The following is a 19,122-nucleotide window of genomic DNA, read 5'->3' on the forward strand; positions in this document are numbered from 1 at the left end:
TTGTTTCTTTCTAAACAAAGACATATTCGAATATTAAATAAAATAAGGAATGGAATTTGAATAGTATTATAGAGGAAGATTGACAGCCTTACATTACACTACTACATAATAATAGTTACAATGACAGTAATAGCCATATAAATACACCTTTAAAATAATGGAAACTTTCATAATTAGTTTTGTACTAATTTCTATACTTGAAAGAGATAAGCACATGAGCTTTTATTTTGGCGGAAACTGCATCAAGCTTTTATTTTGGCGGAAAACATGGTTTATAAACGCGTCTCATAAAATTTCTAGTAAATTGCGGTAATCGTCAACAATGCAGATGTGGAAATAATGCGTAACAGGGTAAGGGGTTCATACACTCATGACATAGCCTAAGTGTTTTGAAAGTAGTTCTGCTTACCGCGGACTCTACACTCACTCTGATCCTCCTCACTATCATCATCTTCATCATCACTGGAGCTGATGAAGGTCCTGCTGCTGCAGAAAACATATTTTGACAAATTTTACAGCGTCTGCTTAAAGGGCCTGTATCTGTTTTTCACGCTATTTTCTCTGCTCATTCCTTGCGTTTCTTCTCCATCTCTCCATCCAACATGATACACACTGAAACTGCACGCTCGCTCAGAGCCCAAAGGGGGAGGTGTTTAAAGATGTGATTGGGCCAGCCCAGTGTCAATCAAGAAAAGAACCAATGGGCCGCTGATCTACGTGTTTCATGGGCCGGTCTGTGAGAAAACGAAATAAAAAATTAACGCTGATCTTTTTATTTTTTTACCAATGCATTACACCGGCCGACACTAACCCAGCGCCGCCAATTAAGCAAAATAAAATAAAACGAATGGGCCGCCGATGTACGAGTTTTATGGGCCGTTAAGACAATAATAAAAAAATAATAATAATACAAACGTAAGAGAATCTCCCGGTAGTCCCGATAGCCAGTATGCGCACAAGTGTCGCTGTGTCCGATCAAAACAATACAGAAATGAGCCTGTCGCTTAATCAAACTGTATAAAGTGTGTGTGATGGTTGTGTAAATAATGAGAAATACCATGAACTGCTCTCCTCTCCTCAGAAGACTCGACGCTGAAACTGAATGAGGGAAGAGAGACGGCAGGAGCAGTGAAGTCATCGGCCTCTAACGCACGCGCGTACAGGACACCCTCCCCAGATAGCAGACCAACATTGAATCTACATTGAATCAATGTTAATGTATTAACCAAAAGATCATTGAATCAATGTTGAAATTTAACATTGATTTTTCATCAGGTTTGCACCCTGAAATAATGTTATTTCAACGATGAAAAATCAATCAATATGGTCATAAAATCAATATTATTTCAACCATAATTAAATCACTTATTTAACATTGAATCAACATAGAAACAATATAAAATCAATCTTGCTTTATGTACAGCAAGATTCTATGCTAGTTTATCATGCTTGTACTGTGCTTGAATTTTTAAATGACTCCTTTCAGACAGAGACCATGTAGGGTTGCAATTAAATATGTTTTTAATCAAAATGTCATTCAAAGTAAACTACATCCTTCAGTTTACAAGTAAATGTATTTATTTATGCCCCCAAAACTGAACAGGAAATATCACATTCAGAAAAAAAAATGCATTTCGTGGTGACAAAGACAAAAACAGCGCAGTACTACGGTAAGAAAGAATGAAACATTACTCTGATAAATTTTTCTAATTCAATTTTATTTACCACATTTAGAACAGACCAAAATGCTTTACAGAAGTACAACATTAAACGATATAGCATGCATTAAAAAATAAAACAAGATATAACATGCATTATAAAATAAAAAAAAAGATATAACATGCATTATAAAATAAAACAAAAACAAGAGCAACATAGCTGAGTAACCATAAAACAAAAGAACCAGAACAGAAATCAGAACTCAGATATAAATTAATAAAAAAATAAATAGCTTGCTATTATTTGAATACAAAAAATATATTACCCATCGTACACGTCGTCTTCCATTTGCGTGCCCAAAGAACTCCCGCTTCTTTGCACCTTTTTTAACTTCAGGCCTAGAATGAAAATGAAAAATTTACCCACGGCGTTTGGTAAAAGACAAATCGAAATTTAATATATTATTAGGGAAAATCTCGGCCGTTGGTTTGTGTTCATGTTACTAATAGGCCTACATTTAACATAGCAGTTAATTCCGACTCACCCAGAAAAAGAAAACAAGTTGTAAGAAATATAGATATTATAATAATAATAATATAATATAAATATTTATATTTCGTTTGTTACTAGTATTATTTTTTTAATATCTAGTTTACTATTAGGTGTTAGTTAGGATATAAGGTGTTTGTCTAATTTTTGAACAGATTACACTTGGAGATGAAATCGTTTACAATAACATGTTGGAACATTCAAGGTCTGAGATCATCAGCTTTTGGTTTAAAGAGCAGAAACTCAGATTTTAATAGAGAGTTAAAAAACTCTGACATCATAGTTTTACAGGAGACATGGTGCAGAGAAGATATTTCCACTGGTCGTCCTCACGGCTACACTGAGATTATATCATCAACAAAAAATCCCACAATAACTCAAGGCAGAGATTCAGGAGGCATGATTATATGGTGTAAATCAGAACTGAGTCAATCCATCACAGTAATTAAAAAAGAAGAATCTTATATATGGTTGAAAATTAACAAACAGATGATTTGTGCTGAGCAACATGTCTACATATGTGCCATCTATATACCTCCATCAGAATCCCCCTACTACAACCCAGATATCTTCTCTATTCTTGAGGAGGAAATTAACCATTGTAAAACCATGGGAAATGTATTAATCTGTGGGGACTTGAACGCTCGAACAGGGGAAAGAGCTGACACTATGAACACCCAGGGAGACAAACACTTACCTGGAAGCACCTGCTTCCCCCTCCCTGAATGTCCTGCTAGAAAGAGCTTTGACAAGCTTACCAATACAAGCGGTATGCAGCTTTTACAGCTATGCCGTACACTGGGTCTGTACATAGTCAACGGCAGGCTACGAGGGGACTCTCTGGGTCGCTACACTTACAGCTCAGCTCTTGGCAGTAGTACGGTAGATTATTTCATTACAGATCTAGATCCAGTGTCTCTCAGAGCTTTCACAGTCAGCCCCCTCACACCCCTCTCAGACCACAGCAAAATCACAATATATCTGAACAGGGCCCAGTCTAAGTCTAGAGCCCCTAGTGCCTGTGAACTATTTAACAGCACATACTCATACAGATGGACCCCAGACAGCATGGGGGCGTACCAAAAGGCACTGGAAAATCAAAACATATCTGATTTAACTCATTTATTTCTAACTGAAACATTTCCCCAAAATAATTCTGGTGTAAATTCAGCTGTGGACAAAATCAATTCAATATTTCATCATTTGGCTTCTTTGTCTAATTTGAAAGCCTCCAAACCAAAACCTCCAAACCAAAACCTCAACAAATGAACAGTAACAAATGGTTTGACACTGAATGCAAAAACCTAAGGAAAACTTTAAGGAAATTATCAAATGAAAAGCATAGGGACCCAGATAACCACAATATACGCTGTAAATATGAGGCCACTCTGAAACAATACAAGTACACCCTAAAAACTAAAAAAGAACAACACAACAAAAAGCAACTCTGTGAAATTGAGGAATCTTTAGAGTCCAACCAGTTCTGGGAGAAATGGAACAACCTAAACAAAACCCAGCAGGATGAATTGGCGATTCAAGATGGAAATACTTGGATTAATCACTTTAGTGAATTATACAGTAATATTACAAAAAATGATGATCAGTACAAGATACTCACAAAATGGAAAACTCTGGAGGCGGTGATAAAAAACAACCAAAACCCTCTAGATTACCCTATAACAGAACAAGAATTAACAGAAGTCATCCAGTCCCTGAAAGGAAAAAAGGCTTGTGGTGTAGATGGAATCCTCAACGAAATGATCAGATCATAAAATCAGATTGGCTATACTAAAACTATTCAATACTATTCTATCAACTGGAACTTTTCCAGACATCTGGAACAAAGGTTTAATAACCCCAATTCATAAATCCGGAGATAAATATGACCCAAATAACTACAGAGGAATATGTGTATCCCGTAACCTGGGAAAAATATTCTGCAACATCATTAATAAACGACTTGTCAACTTTCTTGATGACCACAATATTCTGCAGAAATGCCAAATTGGTTTTTTGACAAATTGCCGCACAACGGACCATATATTTACACTCCAGACTCTAATTGATCAAGAATTAAACATTAAGAAAAGAAAGGTATATGCCTGTTTTGTTGACTTCCAAAAAGCCTTTGATTCCCTCTGGCACGAGGGCCTCTTCTATAGACTACTTGAAAGTGGCATTGGAGGAAAAACATATGATTTGATTAAGAACATGTATACAAAAAGTGAATGTGCCATAAAGATTGGAAACAAACAAACAGCGTTCTTCTCCCAGGGCCGGGGAGTGAGGCAGGGGTGCAATCTCAGTCCAATTCTCTTCAATCTATATATTAATGAATTAGCAAACCAGTTAGAGAGTTCCACGGCACCTGGCCTCACCCTGAACAACACCGAGATCAGAGGTCTGCTGTATGCAGATGACTTAGTGTTGCTCTCACCTACTAAAGAAGGTTTGCAGCAGCACCTTAACCTCCTGCACAGATTCTGCCAGACCTGGGCCCTGACAGTAAACACAGTAAAGACTAAGAAAATGATCTTTCAGAAACAATACAGAAATCAGGTTACACACAATTTCTATTTAGACACCACTAAATTACAACACACAAAAAACTACACTTACTTTGGCCTCAACATTACATACACAGGGAACCTCAACATGGCTGTGAAAGATCTGAGGGACAAAGCAAGGAGAGCTTTCTATGCAATAAAAAGAAACATTAAAATCTATATTCCAATTGAAATCTGGCTAAAAATTTTCCAATTTGTACTAGAACCAATAATTCTATATGGTAGTGAAATTTGGGGGCCAAAACTTAATAATGAATTTGACAAATGGGACAAAACAATCATAGAATCTTTCCATACCGAGTTCTGTCCTACAGGTGCAGAGAAAAACACCCAATAACCTGTGCAGAGCAGAGCTCGGCCAATACCCCCTCTTACTGAAAATACAAAAAAGATCAATTAAATTTTACAATCACTTAAAATCAGTTAACCCCCAGACATATCATCACAAAGCCCTAACATCCCAGGAGCTGAAGCCCGAAAAGAGTCCCCTCAGCCAGCTGGTCCTGAGGCTCTCTGCAGTAACACGTGCCCAACAGCCTCAGGACAGCAACGCCAGCTCAAGCAGACCAAACCATATTATCAACAAGCAGAAAGAAAAATATATTGAATACTGGAAAGAAACGACCAAAACACAAAGTAAAGTACAATGTTATCTGACCCTAAAAAGAGAATTCACACGGGCAAATTACCTGAGTACAATAAAATGCCCTAAACTAAGAAAAATTTTGACAACATACAGACTGAGTGAACACAGCCTGGCCATAGAGAAGGGTCGCCACAGACAGAGCTGGCTCCCACAAGAGGAGAGACTCTGCTCCCAGTGTGACAGGGGACAGCTAGAGACAGAGCTGCACTTTCTAACCTCATGCCCCAAATATAATACACTAAGACAAAAACACTTTGCAAACATTTCCCAAATATACCCTGAATTCGGATCCATATCAGACACACAGAAACTCCCATATGTACTGGGAGAAATGCCCAAATGTGAGATAATTGCTGCAAAATATGTCTTTTCATGCCATGAAATGAGGACAACCAGTGGAACCTCAGATGGATAAATAATTGTATATTTATTTTTAATAATTGTATTTTTTTTTTTTTTTTTTACATTTGATACAGATTTCTTTTCTTCTTTTTATTTTTTTTTTATTTTTTGTATAAATGTATTCATGCATTTGTTTACTGATTAATTTTATTGATTATTTGTTCATTGCCTATGTAATGGCCAATGCTTTGGCAATACTGTACAAGTCATGCCAATAAAGCTAATTTGAATTTAATTTGAATTTAGATAAATAAAATTGAGAAATGAAAGATTAGAGATTTAAGATTAACTTACCTCTAAAAATCACTTTGTCGTTGCCCGAATGCTTCGTCTGTCTGTCTGTTTCGCGCTTGAAATCTGTTATGCCGCGCTTGAAATCTGTTGACCGTTATGCAGCGCTTTGATCTGATTGGTTGGCAACCAATGTTAGGATTGTCTCTAGGCAACCAGTGGAGAAATTTAAGCTGACCAAAAATCAACATTGATTCAACGTTTGTCTTTTCAACACTAAAAAACATTGAATTATCAACATTGATTCAATATTATTTTAACATTGAATTTTCAACATTGTTCCAATATTATTTTAGCATTGATTTTTCAACATTGATCCAATATTATTTAGCATTGAATTTTCAACCTCAACCAAAATGATGATTCTGATGGAATTTCAACATTTAATCAATGTCACCTTGCTATCTGGGTCGCAGCCAATCAGGGCCACGCAGATTCACATATTTACTAGTAGCCCTCGATTATTAGCCTACTATTTTAGAACTGAAGTAACTCATCCAGTTACTAAATGTGAAAGGAACTTTAATTAAGCACAAAGCAGGAAAAAATTATGCTGACAGAGCACATCCTGCATATTTTAATGACTGTTTAACTGATCATGTAGAATAATACATCAACGAACATGATAATATTCAGCACATGGTTTTAAAGGTTGTATACATGTATTAAATCAGCTCATGTGATCACATAACATGCATTATTTCATTGCACAGCAAACCTCAAAGCCATATAAATAAATATGAATATAGGTTTAGGAAGGATGGATGGAAAACAGCCATATGTAGAGACGTAGAAACTGTGAGTCATGTGGACTGTTTTCTTTCTGCTATTTGGTTGATTTTTTCGCAACATTTTTTAACTCGCAAATTCCTTTCTGCATATCATTAATGAATGTCTCTGCTTTCTCCTTAAAGTCCGCGTGAACCGGAAGTTGCAAACGACTTTTCTCCAGTACTTTACAATATCCAGATGACGTATTTCCCAGTGAAACGGAATATTGAACAGAGGGCAGGGTTTTACTCTAGCGCTCCTCCTCTCCATCTCTGCTCATAACAGACTAACGGTTTGAGGGGAGTGGTTAAGCGTTTCCCAAACCAAGCCGTCAAACCTACGTCATCAGAGAAGGTCCTCCAATGCAGAGGGGAGGGGCATTTTCAGATTTTGATTAAAGATTACGTAGCCAAAAAATGTTTTTGTGTGGATTGACTTGCATGGATGAATTGTTCACCACAAAACGATCAATTTAGGCAAACAAAGTAAATATGGTCAATTTTGATTTCATGTGGACTTTAAACTCCATTTTATTTATTTGTCGATGTGTAAGTTTTGTAGGTTTGATAATAATATTGCTTTGTGGCGCTCTTTACCTTTAAAAGTTTTATGATCGTTTTCAGTTTCCGCATAGAAAACGGTAACATATTAACAATCTAATTACTTTAGTAAAGAATGGGGTTATCATAAAATCAAACAATATTTAGATGGTATTCAGGACATATTATGGTGTTGTATGGAAGATATTTACCTGAGTGTTTGTTTTTGTGTTATTGATGTTTAGTCCATGACATATTGTGAGAAATAACTGTACTGTCTTTTAGTAGAGCAGTTTTATAGTCTTTTATCATATATCCTGAGTCAAATAATGTGTTTCTAACAACAAACACTCAGAATAAAGTGAGATGATCTGCTGATGACCCTGAATGGCTTGTTGAATGAGTGTTGATAGTCTGAGGCTCATCAATATTAACAGATCTGCTGAAAACACTCTTTATTTCATGACAATAGTTCCTGTTTTCACCTCATTTATTATGCTGATGTCTTCAGATCTCCTGTAAATTGACACTTAAAGCTCATTTCATTGTGTCAACAGACTGAGGGTATTTGTTGATTATGTACATTTATTTCTTTTATGCTTTCAACTGTTTTTCAATTATCTATATTTGGAAGAATGTACATTATGTATATTTTTTCTTATTTTTATAGTTATCTATCTGTATTTTAATGAAGAAGCAGTATAGTGTTAGGATTAGCAATAAATATAATTTAGGAATTAACATCAGTTACTTTACGATGAATAGAAATACATAAATGCTTAGAAGTGTCATTTATTATAAAAACAAACTCATATACTTATATATTTATTTTATTTTGACAGATAAGCTCCTCCCACAGCAATCACATCATCAGTGAAGCTCCTCCCACTGTAATTCTCCAATAAATGCTGGAATATTCCCATCGGCTACAAGTGAAGACGAGCATCAGAGCATCAGGAAGAGCTGAAATCTGTAAAGACTGAGTTTATTAAAGAGGACAGTGAGAACATGAGTGATCCAGAACCCTGCAGAATGAAACACACTGAAGATCCTGAAGAACAAAGAGGTTGGTGTTTATTCTTCATTCATCCATGATGCTGAAGAACTAGCCTGGTAATACCAAACTCTGCTACTTCGCTTTGCTTTGTAGACAGAGTCTGGCATGGCATAATTGAAAAGCGTTTTCTTTCTCGCGGGGGGGGGCGCTTGTCTGAAGTTTAAAATCATTGGTTACCCGTAAGCCAATCACATAACGTTTGGTTATGACGTGTGGTATGCACAAGCTCAGCCGCATCAAACTTCCACTGTAAACACATGTATGATGCGAAAACAAAACCATCGAGTGAAATACCGGAGTGAACATGGCTGTGAACGACTTTTGCAAATTATGTGAAGTAAATCTACGCATCCACTGTACAATCAGTGTCTACGTCACGGCTCTCAGCCCGCCCTCTATTCCAGGGCCGTGCACAGGGGGGTGGCCCGGTGGCTAGAGCCACTGCCCCTCTGCCCTCATCGACTGAGTTGCCCCTCTTCCCCACCCCCACCCCCACCGCTCCGCTCAAAGCATTCCGCTGATTCCGCTAATCCGCTCCAGGTTTTCCCGCTCGCTCCGCAGCATCACTCACAGTATACGACAGTTCACGAAAGCTGCCGCATTAACAGGTAGGCTATGCAAGACAGTGGTTGAATGGGTTGAATTTGCGAAATTAGTCATGAAACACGTAGATCAGCGGCCCATTGGTTCCTTTCTTGATTGACACTGGGCTGGGCCAATCACAACTTTAAACGAGTGAGTGAGCGTGCAGCAGTGTCAGTGTGTATCTGTCAAAATAGTCAGCAAGATGGAGAAGAAACACAAGGAATGTGCAGAGAAATAGCGTGAAACAATAGAAACAGGCCCTTAAAGCAGACACTGTAAAATGTGTCAAAATATACACTACCATTCAAAAGTGTGGGGTCAGTAACGTATCATATATTACGATAGATAGATAGATAGACAGATAGATAGATAGATAGATAGACAATTTATTATAAAAGCATACATCTAGCTTACACAGTTACCCAAATTATCATACGCCTTTTTAACCGAATGGGTGGGTTTCTCCATCCCCAACGTCCCTGACGAGAGCGTTGCTCTCCTCGGCTGTGAACCGCTCCTCGCGTGCGTCTGGCAAATCCGCCGTTATAATAGGAATCCGCTTTAGAACAAGCGCGCCTGCTCTTAAAGGGAATGTGAGATGACGCTCTGATTGGTTTATTTCACGTTACGCCCAAACCACACCTATGAATAATGAAGCTACTTCAGACCAACCCATTTTAGATTTGCGCCTGGCGCAAGAGTCATTTATCCCGCCGGGAAAATAGCAACAGCGCCAAGACCCGCCCACAAAGTTACTTGTGCTTTGCGCTTTGACACTTGCGTTTCAGATCGTTAAAATAGGGCCCTCTATGTTTTAAACAAAGAGCTTAGCTAGATTTCTAGTAAACCAATATAAGATCATTCAATAGTCTTTATCAAACACACGTTATAAAGCAGATCAAAGAACTATAAGCATGCAAGCTATATTTACCTCCTTTTTGCCATCATTTGACTCCGTTTCTCTGTGTTTCACATGGGGTGCCAGCCAAGAAAGGAACACAAAAAGTGCAGGCACTTTCGTGCCGCCTGGGTAGCCGCTCCTCGAACTGTTCACTTTCTTCTGAAGGTGAACGTATTTGTCCCTCATGTTCTTCCACCTTTTTAACCACTCCGACTTTTCTAACCCCAGATTTTTGCCGACTTCTCGCCACAAATTGTTTGCCATCTGGGAGTCTTTATAATTCAACGAAGACATCGGGCCTCGATGACCCGATCCCTGGACACGTAAACTAGCTCTAGGGACGTGGAATGTCACCTTGCTGGCGGGGAAGGAGCCTGAGATTGTGCATGAGGTTGAGAGGTACCGACTAGAGATAGTCGGGATCACCTCCATGCACGGCTTGGGGATAGGTCTCTCACTGTCCTGTGCGCCTACGGGCCAAACGGCAGTGTAGAGTACCCAGCCTTCTTGGGGTCCCTGGGAGGGGTGCTGGAAAGTGCTCCGACTGGGGACTCCATCGTTCTACTAGGGGGCCTTCAACGCCCACGTGTGCAGCGACAGTGTTTTGTTATTGGACTTCTCTGCTGGTTACAGCTTGTCCATAACGAACACCATGTTCAAGCATTAGGGTGTCCATCAGTGCATGTGGCACCAGGACGGTGGTGTCCTATATCTTGGACACTCGGGTGAAGAGAGGGGAGGAGCTGTCAACCGATCATCACCTGGTGGTGAGTTGGATCCGATGGCCGGGGAAGAGGCTGGACAGACTCGGCAGGCCCAAACGTACTGTGAGGGTCTGTTGGGACGTTTGGCGGAGTCCCCTGTCAGAGAGATCTTCAACTTCCACCCCCGGCAGAGCTTCGACCGGATCCCAAGGGAGTCTGGAGATATTGAGTCTGAGTGGACCATGTTCTCCACCTCCATTGTCGGTGCGGCCACTCGGAGCTGTGGCCATAAGGTCTCCGGTGCCTGTCGAGGCAGCAATCCCCAAACCCGGTGGTGGACACCGGAAGTAAGGGATGCCGTCAGGCTGAAGGAGGAGTCCTATCGAGCCTGGCTGGCTTGTGGGACTCCTGAGGCAGCTGACGGGTACCGGCAAGCCAAGCGGACTGCATCCCGGGTGGTTGTGGAGGCAAAAAAATCGGGCTTGGGAAGAGTTCTGTGAGGCCATGGAGAAGGACTATCGGTTGGCCTTGAAGAGATTCTGGCAGACCGTCCGGCACCTCAGGAGGGGGTAGTAGTGCCCTACCAACACTGTTTACAGTGGAAATGGGCAGCTGTTGACCTCAACTGGGGATGTCGTCGGACGGTGGAAGGAATACTTTGAGGATCTCCTAAATCCCACCGACATGTCTTCCATCGAGGAAGCAGAGGCTGGGGGCTCGGAGATGGACTCATCCATCACCCATGCTGAAGTCTCCGAGGTAGTTAAGAAGCTCCTCGGTGGCAAGGCACCGGGGGTGGATGAGATCCGCCCTGAGTACCTCAAGTCTCTGGATGTTGTGGAGCTGTCTTGGCTGACACGCCTCTGCAATATCACGTGGCGGTCGGGGACAGTACCTTTGGGCTGGCAGACCGGGATGGTGTTCCCTCTTTTTAAGAAGGGGGACCGGAGGGTGTGTTCCAACTACAGGGGGATCACACTTCTCAGCCTCCCCGGGAAATTCTATGCCAGGGTACTGGGGAGGAGAATACGGCCGATTGTAGAACCTCAGATTCAGGAGGAACAGTGGTGAGAAAACACGAGAGACCACTGAAATAAAGGGAATATGAGTTTATATAATAAATAAATATATACCATAACAAAACCCAACCACAAAGGAAAAACTGATTCTGCCAAACAAACAAAAGTAATATAAGCAAAAAGTTTATCTAACACATTTAACTTCTAATACTAAGATAAAAAGAAAAGATAAAAAAAAAGTCTTCAACGTCCAGGACGTCTTAACTAAACTAAACTAAACTTAACTAATAAACAAATACAGCGGGTGGCACAAATCCCTAACTAGTGTTTTTACACAGACAAGTTTAACTACGCATGTACAATCATGTGACAATCTTACCTATCCCCTTCTCCTTTGTAGACCACAACACTCACAAACGAAAAGGTTTTGGGCGCAGCCAAAACAAGAAACGATGAACATACATGCGAACAACGTAACGAAAATAAAACACACAAACAGTTTCTGCAACAAAAATGTCTTGTGTACAAAGCTTTCTCAATCTCCAACCTCTCTTACGATAAAAGTTCTCTAATACCCTAAAAGGTTTTCAATCGCAAAGCAAAACTAAGACAGAGATCGTATCATAAAACAAAGGTTCATTACACAGGTTCTCAATACAAAGTTCTCTAGTCACACTGGCAGCAGCATGGTCTTTAAAGGGATAGTTCACCCAAAAATGAAAATTCTGTCAGTAATTACTCACCCTCATGTTGTTCCAACCGCGTAAGACCTTCGTTCATCTTCGGAACACATATTAAGATATTTTTGATGAAATCTGAGCCTTGTCTCACTCCTCCATAGGCTGCTACTATCCCTTACTGAACTATCCCTTTAAGTATCCGCTTCACCAGGTGTCACTCATCATGCTGATGCAGATCCCACCTCCCAAGGCGCGGCCACTCTCCAAGATCAACAGATACCTTTCCTTCTTACACCCTGAGCAAAGCATTGTTAAACATGAATGGAATACCAACACCGAAATTGACTAACAAGAAACCAAAAGATGAGGCAAATGGATGGAGATCCAGAGGGGGAGAAGAGCATTAACATTCTCCTCGATGCATGTTTTGTTTAACCAATAGTACCTAGATTGTACATTAGGATACTTTAATATCTCTAATAAGTTCACCACCACTCATTTCAATTTATAAGATGTCAGATGAGACCAAACGTGGCATAGTTACATTTTAGAACACTCTAGTAAATAAACAGTATGTAGTTGAAAGCATATGTCCTGTGAAGCAAATGGTTCAGACGTGTCATTGAGGTGAAAACGACTCTGTCTCTCCCGACATAACCATCCTGTGCCTGGAGTGTCCCAACAGTCCTTAATCAGCATATTGATGTAATCCCTTGCACTATATAGGCATTAGCATAGTGTGATGATGATTGGCATTGTGCCATGTTTAATTCACATGTATACCTTTAAAAGGCTTTATGAAGTATTAGGGCAGTAAAGAGTTCTGCCCATATTTGCTCAGCCCTACAACCATCTGTAGTAAAGGACTTCCAGCACTGAAACACACACCGTTGTGCAGGGCCGTGCACAGGGGGGTGGCCCGGTGGCTAGAGCCACTGCCCCTCTGCCCTCATCGACTGAGGTGCCCCTCTTCCCCACCCCCACCGCTCCGCTCAAAGCATTCCGCTGATTCCGCTAATCCGCTCCAGGTTTTCCCGCTCGCTCCGCAGCATCACTCACAGTATACGACAGTTCACGAAAGCTGCCGCATTAACAGGTAGGTTATGCAAGACAGTGGTTGAATGGGTTGAATTTGCGAAATTAGTCATGAAACACGTAGATCAGCGGCCCATTGGTTCCTTTCTTGATTGACACTGGGCTGGGCCAATCACAACTTTAAACGAGTGAGCGAGCGTGCAGCAGTGTCAGTGTGTATCTGTCAAAATAGTCAGCAAGATGGAGAAGAAACGCAAGGAATGTGCAGAGAAATAGCGTGAAACAATAGAAACAGGCCCTTAAAGCAGACACTGTAAAATGTGTCAAAATATACACTACCATTCAAAAGTGTGGGGTCAGTAAGATTTTTTAATGTTTTTAAAAGAAGTATCTTCTGCTCACAAAGGCTGCATTTATTTGATAAAAAACAAACAGTAATAGTGTGAAATATATACAATTTAAAATGTTTTCTATTTTAATATATTTTAAATTGTAATTTATTCCTGTGATCAAAGCTGAATGTTCAGCATCATTACTCCAGTCTTCAGTGTCACATGATCCTTCAGAAATCACTCTAATATGCTGATTTGATGCTCAAGAAACATTTATCATTATTATCAGTGTTGAAAACAGTTGTGTACAATTTTTTTTCAAAATTCTTTGATGAATAGAAAGTTCAAAAGAACAGCATTTATTTAAAATAGAAACTTTTCTAACATTAAACATGTCTTTACTGTAACTAATCAGTTTAACTCATCCTTGATGAATAAAAGTATTGATTTTTTTTTTTTTTTTTACCCCAAAAATAAAATTCAAATTCTTACTGACCCCAAACTTTTGAACGGTAGTGTTTAATGTTACAAAAGCTTTAGATTTCAGATAAATGCTGTTCTTTTGAACTTTTTATTCATCAAAGAATCCTGAAATAAAAATGTAAATAACTGTTTTCAACATTGATAATAATCATCATAAATGTTTCTTGAGCATCAAATCATCATGTTAGAGTGATTTCTGAAGGATCATGTGACACTGAAGACTGGAGTAATGATGCTGAAAATTCAGCTTTGATCGCAGGAATAAATTACACTTTACTGTATATTCACATAGAAAACAGATGATTTAAATTGGAATAATATTTCAGAATATTACTGTTTTTGTTTGCATTTTTAATCAAATAAATGCAGCCTTGGTGAGCAGAAGAGACTTCTTTTAAAAACATTAAAAATCTTACTGACCCCAAACTTTTGAACGTATGTTTTCTGCCCTTCGTCAGCTCCAGCGGCAGATGAGGATAGTGAGGAGGATCAGGAGAGAGATGAGAGAGTGTAGAGCCTGCGGTAAGCAGAACTACTTTCAAAACACTTAGGCCATGTCATGAGTGTAGGAACCCATAACCCAGTTACAGATTATTTCCACATCTGCATAGTTGACGATTACCGCAATTCACTAGAAATTTAATGAGACGCGTTTGTAAACCATGTTTTCCGCCAAAATAAAAGCTTGATGCAGTTTGCGTCAAAATAAAAGATCATGTGCTTATCTCTTTCAAGTATAGAAATTGGTACAAAACCAATTATGAAAGTTTTCTTTATTGTTTTAGTGCATTTGTTTCACAAAATATGGCTATTACTGTCATTGGATTAATATTATAACTATTATTATGTAGTAGTGTAATGTAAATAGACACTGTTACTAAAAGAGGTTTGAATATTTCTTTGTTTAATTTGCACACTGAATATGGGTTGGAGCTTTTAATTTTTAACTCTCAAAGTGCACCAGATTGATGAATTTAACATTAAAATGCACAAAATTTTCTTAAGGGGAGGCATGCCCCCAAACCCCCCTAGAAGGGCCGAGGTCCACCCTCCACAGTTTTACCAAAAATCCTGTGAGAAACACTGGTATTGCTATGCCAATGCAGCTTATAGCTTGTTTTAGGCTTCATCACTGTATTAATAAATGTCAAATTTTTACTTATTTCATCTGTTAACTCTCACTCGTTCCTATACTCATTCATATAGTGGGCCAGTCTGGGCCAAAATGCCAGGGCCGATATTTTTTTTTTTTTCCCCAGTCCAGCCCTGTGTACAACATATCCACATTCTTAGAATTAGCTGCTTGTCTAATCAAATTATTGTACTCTCGATCAGATCTAATACAAATAACAAAATTTTCTGTTGTTGGCACACTTTGTAGTGTGCCAACCCCCCCAAAAAAACAAAATAGTGCCCCTTTTTTTTGGTTTAGGCCACTGCCCCTTAAAATGTCTGTGCACGGCCCTGCTCTATTCGTTGATTGGCCGGCTGTTTTGAGGCCGGAGGAAAACGGAAAGCTATTACGCTGTCTCAGACTGAGTACAGAAGCGAAATGAAATTGAGCGGAAGTATGAAGTCTGATGTAGTCAGGCCACTGAAGAACATCCATGCTAGAAAGATTCAAGCACTTCATCACTTTTAGATATGCAGTTACACTATGAAATTGGTACACATTTTTCTTTTCTTTTTTTTCAACAAATGGTCAGCAAAGGGAGGTTTGAGAAATGTTCATATTAATTGTCAACATCAGATTGCGGGAGGACGCTGGTGCACTGAAATCTCTTTTTTTTTACATTAGTTCAAAGTTACTGTTAGTTTTAATGTAAAAGATTGTAATAACCTCAACAAACTACATCATTAAAAACTTCTAAGACTCAAGATTCTGTATTTGAGCTGTATTTTATTCTGAAATCTTATAGTGACAGTAATGTCTAAATCTGTGTCAGGAGTTATGAAAAAGTAAAACCATGTGAGTCCATATTGATATGCATTATGAGACTCCATTGAGAATAAAACTGCTGCATGGTCGTCATGAAAGCGCTTGACTAAAAAAATGTCCCTCATGGTTTTTAGTTAGAAATAGGCTATCAAATTTCTATAGAAAGGAGTAATATTTATTCAATTTTCACCCAAAATGAGGAGATGTTTGCATTGTGGAGCACGAAAGATGTAATGTCCATTTCAGTTTTCAGTTTGTTTCTGTTTTCATAATCGACATATTTTCTTATATAGCCTTATTTTTTTGTTAAAAAGCCATATCAGATCACATAAAGTTATTTAAAACCCTCAACTTATTTTATAAAGTGAGTTTGGTGCAAATTGTCATGTTTTGATGGTGTGCTAAGCTAACATGCTAGCTAGCCCTTATGCACTTGACACCAGGAGTGAATATGTTTTATGAATACTTTTGAATTGTAAAGCTCTTTGGAATGTTTCTGTTTTCAAGAATGGATGCTTATAAGATGACAATAAACATTAGTTAGCATTTTAGAGTCTTCTCAAAATAAAATCCTTTCAAAGTTTTAGAGTTATGATCTTCAGATTTGAAACAGAACATGGCTTTATATGAAGTGCATTTCTAGACTGAAACAAGGCCAGCTTCATTTTTATTTTCATTAAGTTATTTCATTATAACAATAATGCATTCTGACTTTACAATAAGCTGCCAAGAGTCAAATGAGAGCACACTTATGCGTTTAGTGCAAAGGCTTCATGGTGACTGTCTCTGCTTTAGTTTGGTTATGGCATTTCTTGGGTTTTTTCAAAAGCCGGGGTGGAGGCTAACGGGTTAACTGTTTTATTTTACTTTTTTTATATCTGGGTCACAATTTGCAACAATATTATCAGAATTTTGGACATTTTCAATATAGTTTTCAACATTGTTATATTTTCTTAGGGATAAACAGTAAACTGTATCAAGTACATGAACTTTCCAGAATGGCTGACAGGGTTGTAATCATAACTTAAGCAAACTCTGATTTATAGTTACTGATAAAGTTGTATTTATCATAAATTATAGAAGTTCTTCATAGTTATAGAGATTATTATTTGTAATAATAATTTAGTTGATGAATGCGGTCAACACTGTACGGTTTGTGTAAAAACTGAGACAATGGATTGAGATTATTTTCTTGTCCTCCCATCATGCTGTAGAAAGAGCCCAGATGATTGTGATATGATATCACGCTCTGCATTATCGTTTTCTTACAAAGATTTACAGTATAACTATAATAATGATTTGAAATAGGAAAAATATACAATCTACTGCAAATTTGTGTTCTTTTTTTCGCATCTAAATTGGGTTGAGCTTGTGTTTCTGGTGTCCCACATTCACATGCGTACACTGTAAAATATTTGTAACACTTTATTTCAATATTCCACTTTAGACATTCTTATAACAATAAGTAACTTTGCAACTACATGTCAACTAAATGTCATTAAACTATTAGTAGACTATCTGCTTAATATCTTCTAACACTTTATTTTGTTGGTCCACCAACAGACATTCTACTGACTATTAGAACTATATACTGTATACAACACAGTCTGAAACCAAAATTGACAGTAAGTTTCTGTAAATTTTACAGTATTTTTTTTACAGTGGGAACTCAATGGAAGGAGAAGTCTAGTGTGGCTGGCCCTTAATAAATGAAAAAGTTTAGTAACATAAATTAAATATCAGTATAAAGGTTGGTGTCGAAATATGGCAGTATAGTATATTTTAATGATAATATCACATCGTGTCATAGATCACATTTAGTAAATAGTTTTCACTAAAGATATGTAGATATGTGCCTATAATGTTTTAAAAATAATAATTGGAATATCAGTGTACCTCATTCCTGAAAAGTTTCAGGGACGTATAATTAATTTAAATAATTCATTTATAAAAATGCAAAAATAGGAGGAGGAGAGTGAAGAACTGAGTGAAGTGGAGGAGGAGAGTGAAGAACTGAGTGAAGAACTGAGTGAAGTGAAGGAGGAGAGTGAAGAACTGAGTGAAGTGGAGGAGGAGAGTGAAGAACTGAGTGAAGTGAAGGAGGAGAGTGAAGAACTGAGTGAAGTGAAGGAGGAACATCATGTCAAACCTGGAGAAAAACCTTTGAGTCGCTCAAAGACTAAACAGACATTTTTAAAGAAAAGAAGAGCCAAGAAATCTACAACCTGCACTCAGTGTGGAAAGAGTTTCACAACCAAACAAAGTCTAGAGCGTCACATGAGAGTTCACACTGGAGAGAAGCCGTTCACATGTGATCAATGTGGGAAGAGTTTCACAAAAACAAACAAGTCTTAAGAGGCACATGTTAATCCACACAGGCGACAAGCCGTTCACATGTGATCAATGCGGGAAGAGTTTCACAACCAAACATAATCTTGATGCGCATAGGAGAGTTCACACTGGAGAGAATCCGTTCACATGTGATCAGTGCGGCAAACTATTTCTTAGGGCATCACAACTGAAGATACACCTGACAGTTCATACGAAGGAGAAGCCACACTCATGTTCTGAATGTGGAAAGAGTTTTTCACGGCTGCTATATTTACACAGACATCAGAAAACTCATACTGATGTGAGAGAGTACATGTGCTTTGAGTGTGAAAAGACTTTTATTAGACCGAACTGTTTAAAACTGCACCAGAGAATTCACACTGGAGAAAAACCTTACAAGTGTTCACAATGTGACAAGATTCAGTCAAGCATCAAATCTGAAAACCCATAAGATCCACAGCAGAGAGAAACCACAAAACCTTGTTTAAAACAACTTACGATATTGCAATCTAAATCCAGTGTTAGTTCAGTGTAATTGCCACGTATGCAGTATTTAGTTTGATCAAACTCTTCAGCTGTGTTTCCGTAACTCTTCATCACGTCTCTCTCTGTTGTGATCATGAAATACTGTA

The 19,122-nt window shown here is 38.5% G+C and overlaps 1 protein-coding gene across 3 annotated transcripts in view; it reads right to left on the reverse strand.

The window, feature by feature from the left end:
* LOC307163140 (uncharacterized protein) overlaps nt 1-19,122 on the reverse strand; it is a 444,167-nt gene that overhangs the window by 414,163 nt on the left and 10,882 nt on the right. Inside the window, exons 1-2 of one of the 3 annotated variants that reach the window (XM_079879042.1) lie at nt 1,058-1,137; nt 410-486 (exon numbers count right to left, since the gene is read on the reverse strand). The exons of 1 other annotated variant lie outside the window; for it this stretch is intronic. The gene's annotated coding sequence lies outside the window, so the exon portion shown is untranslated. Of the gene's footprint in view, nt 1-409; nt 621-1,057; nt 1,138-19,122 lie in introns of those variants that run through there. One more of the 3 variants, XM_079879041.1, reaches the window with a different exon arrangement.

This window comes from Squalius cephalus (genome assembly GCF_949319135.1).
Source record: "Squalius cephalus genome assembly, chromosome: 1".
Lineage (NCBI taxonomy): Eukaryota > Metazoa > Chordata > Actinopteri > Cypriniformes > Leuciscidae > Squalius > Squalius cephalus.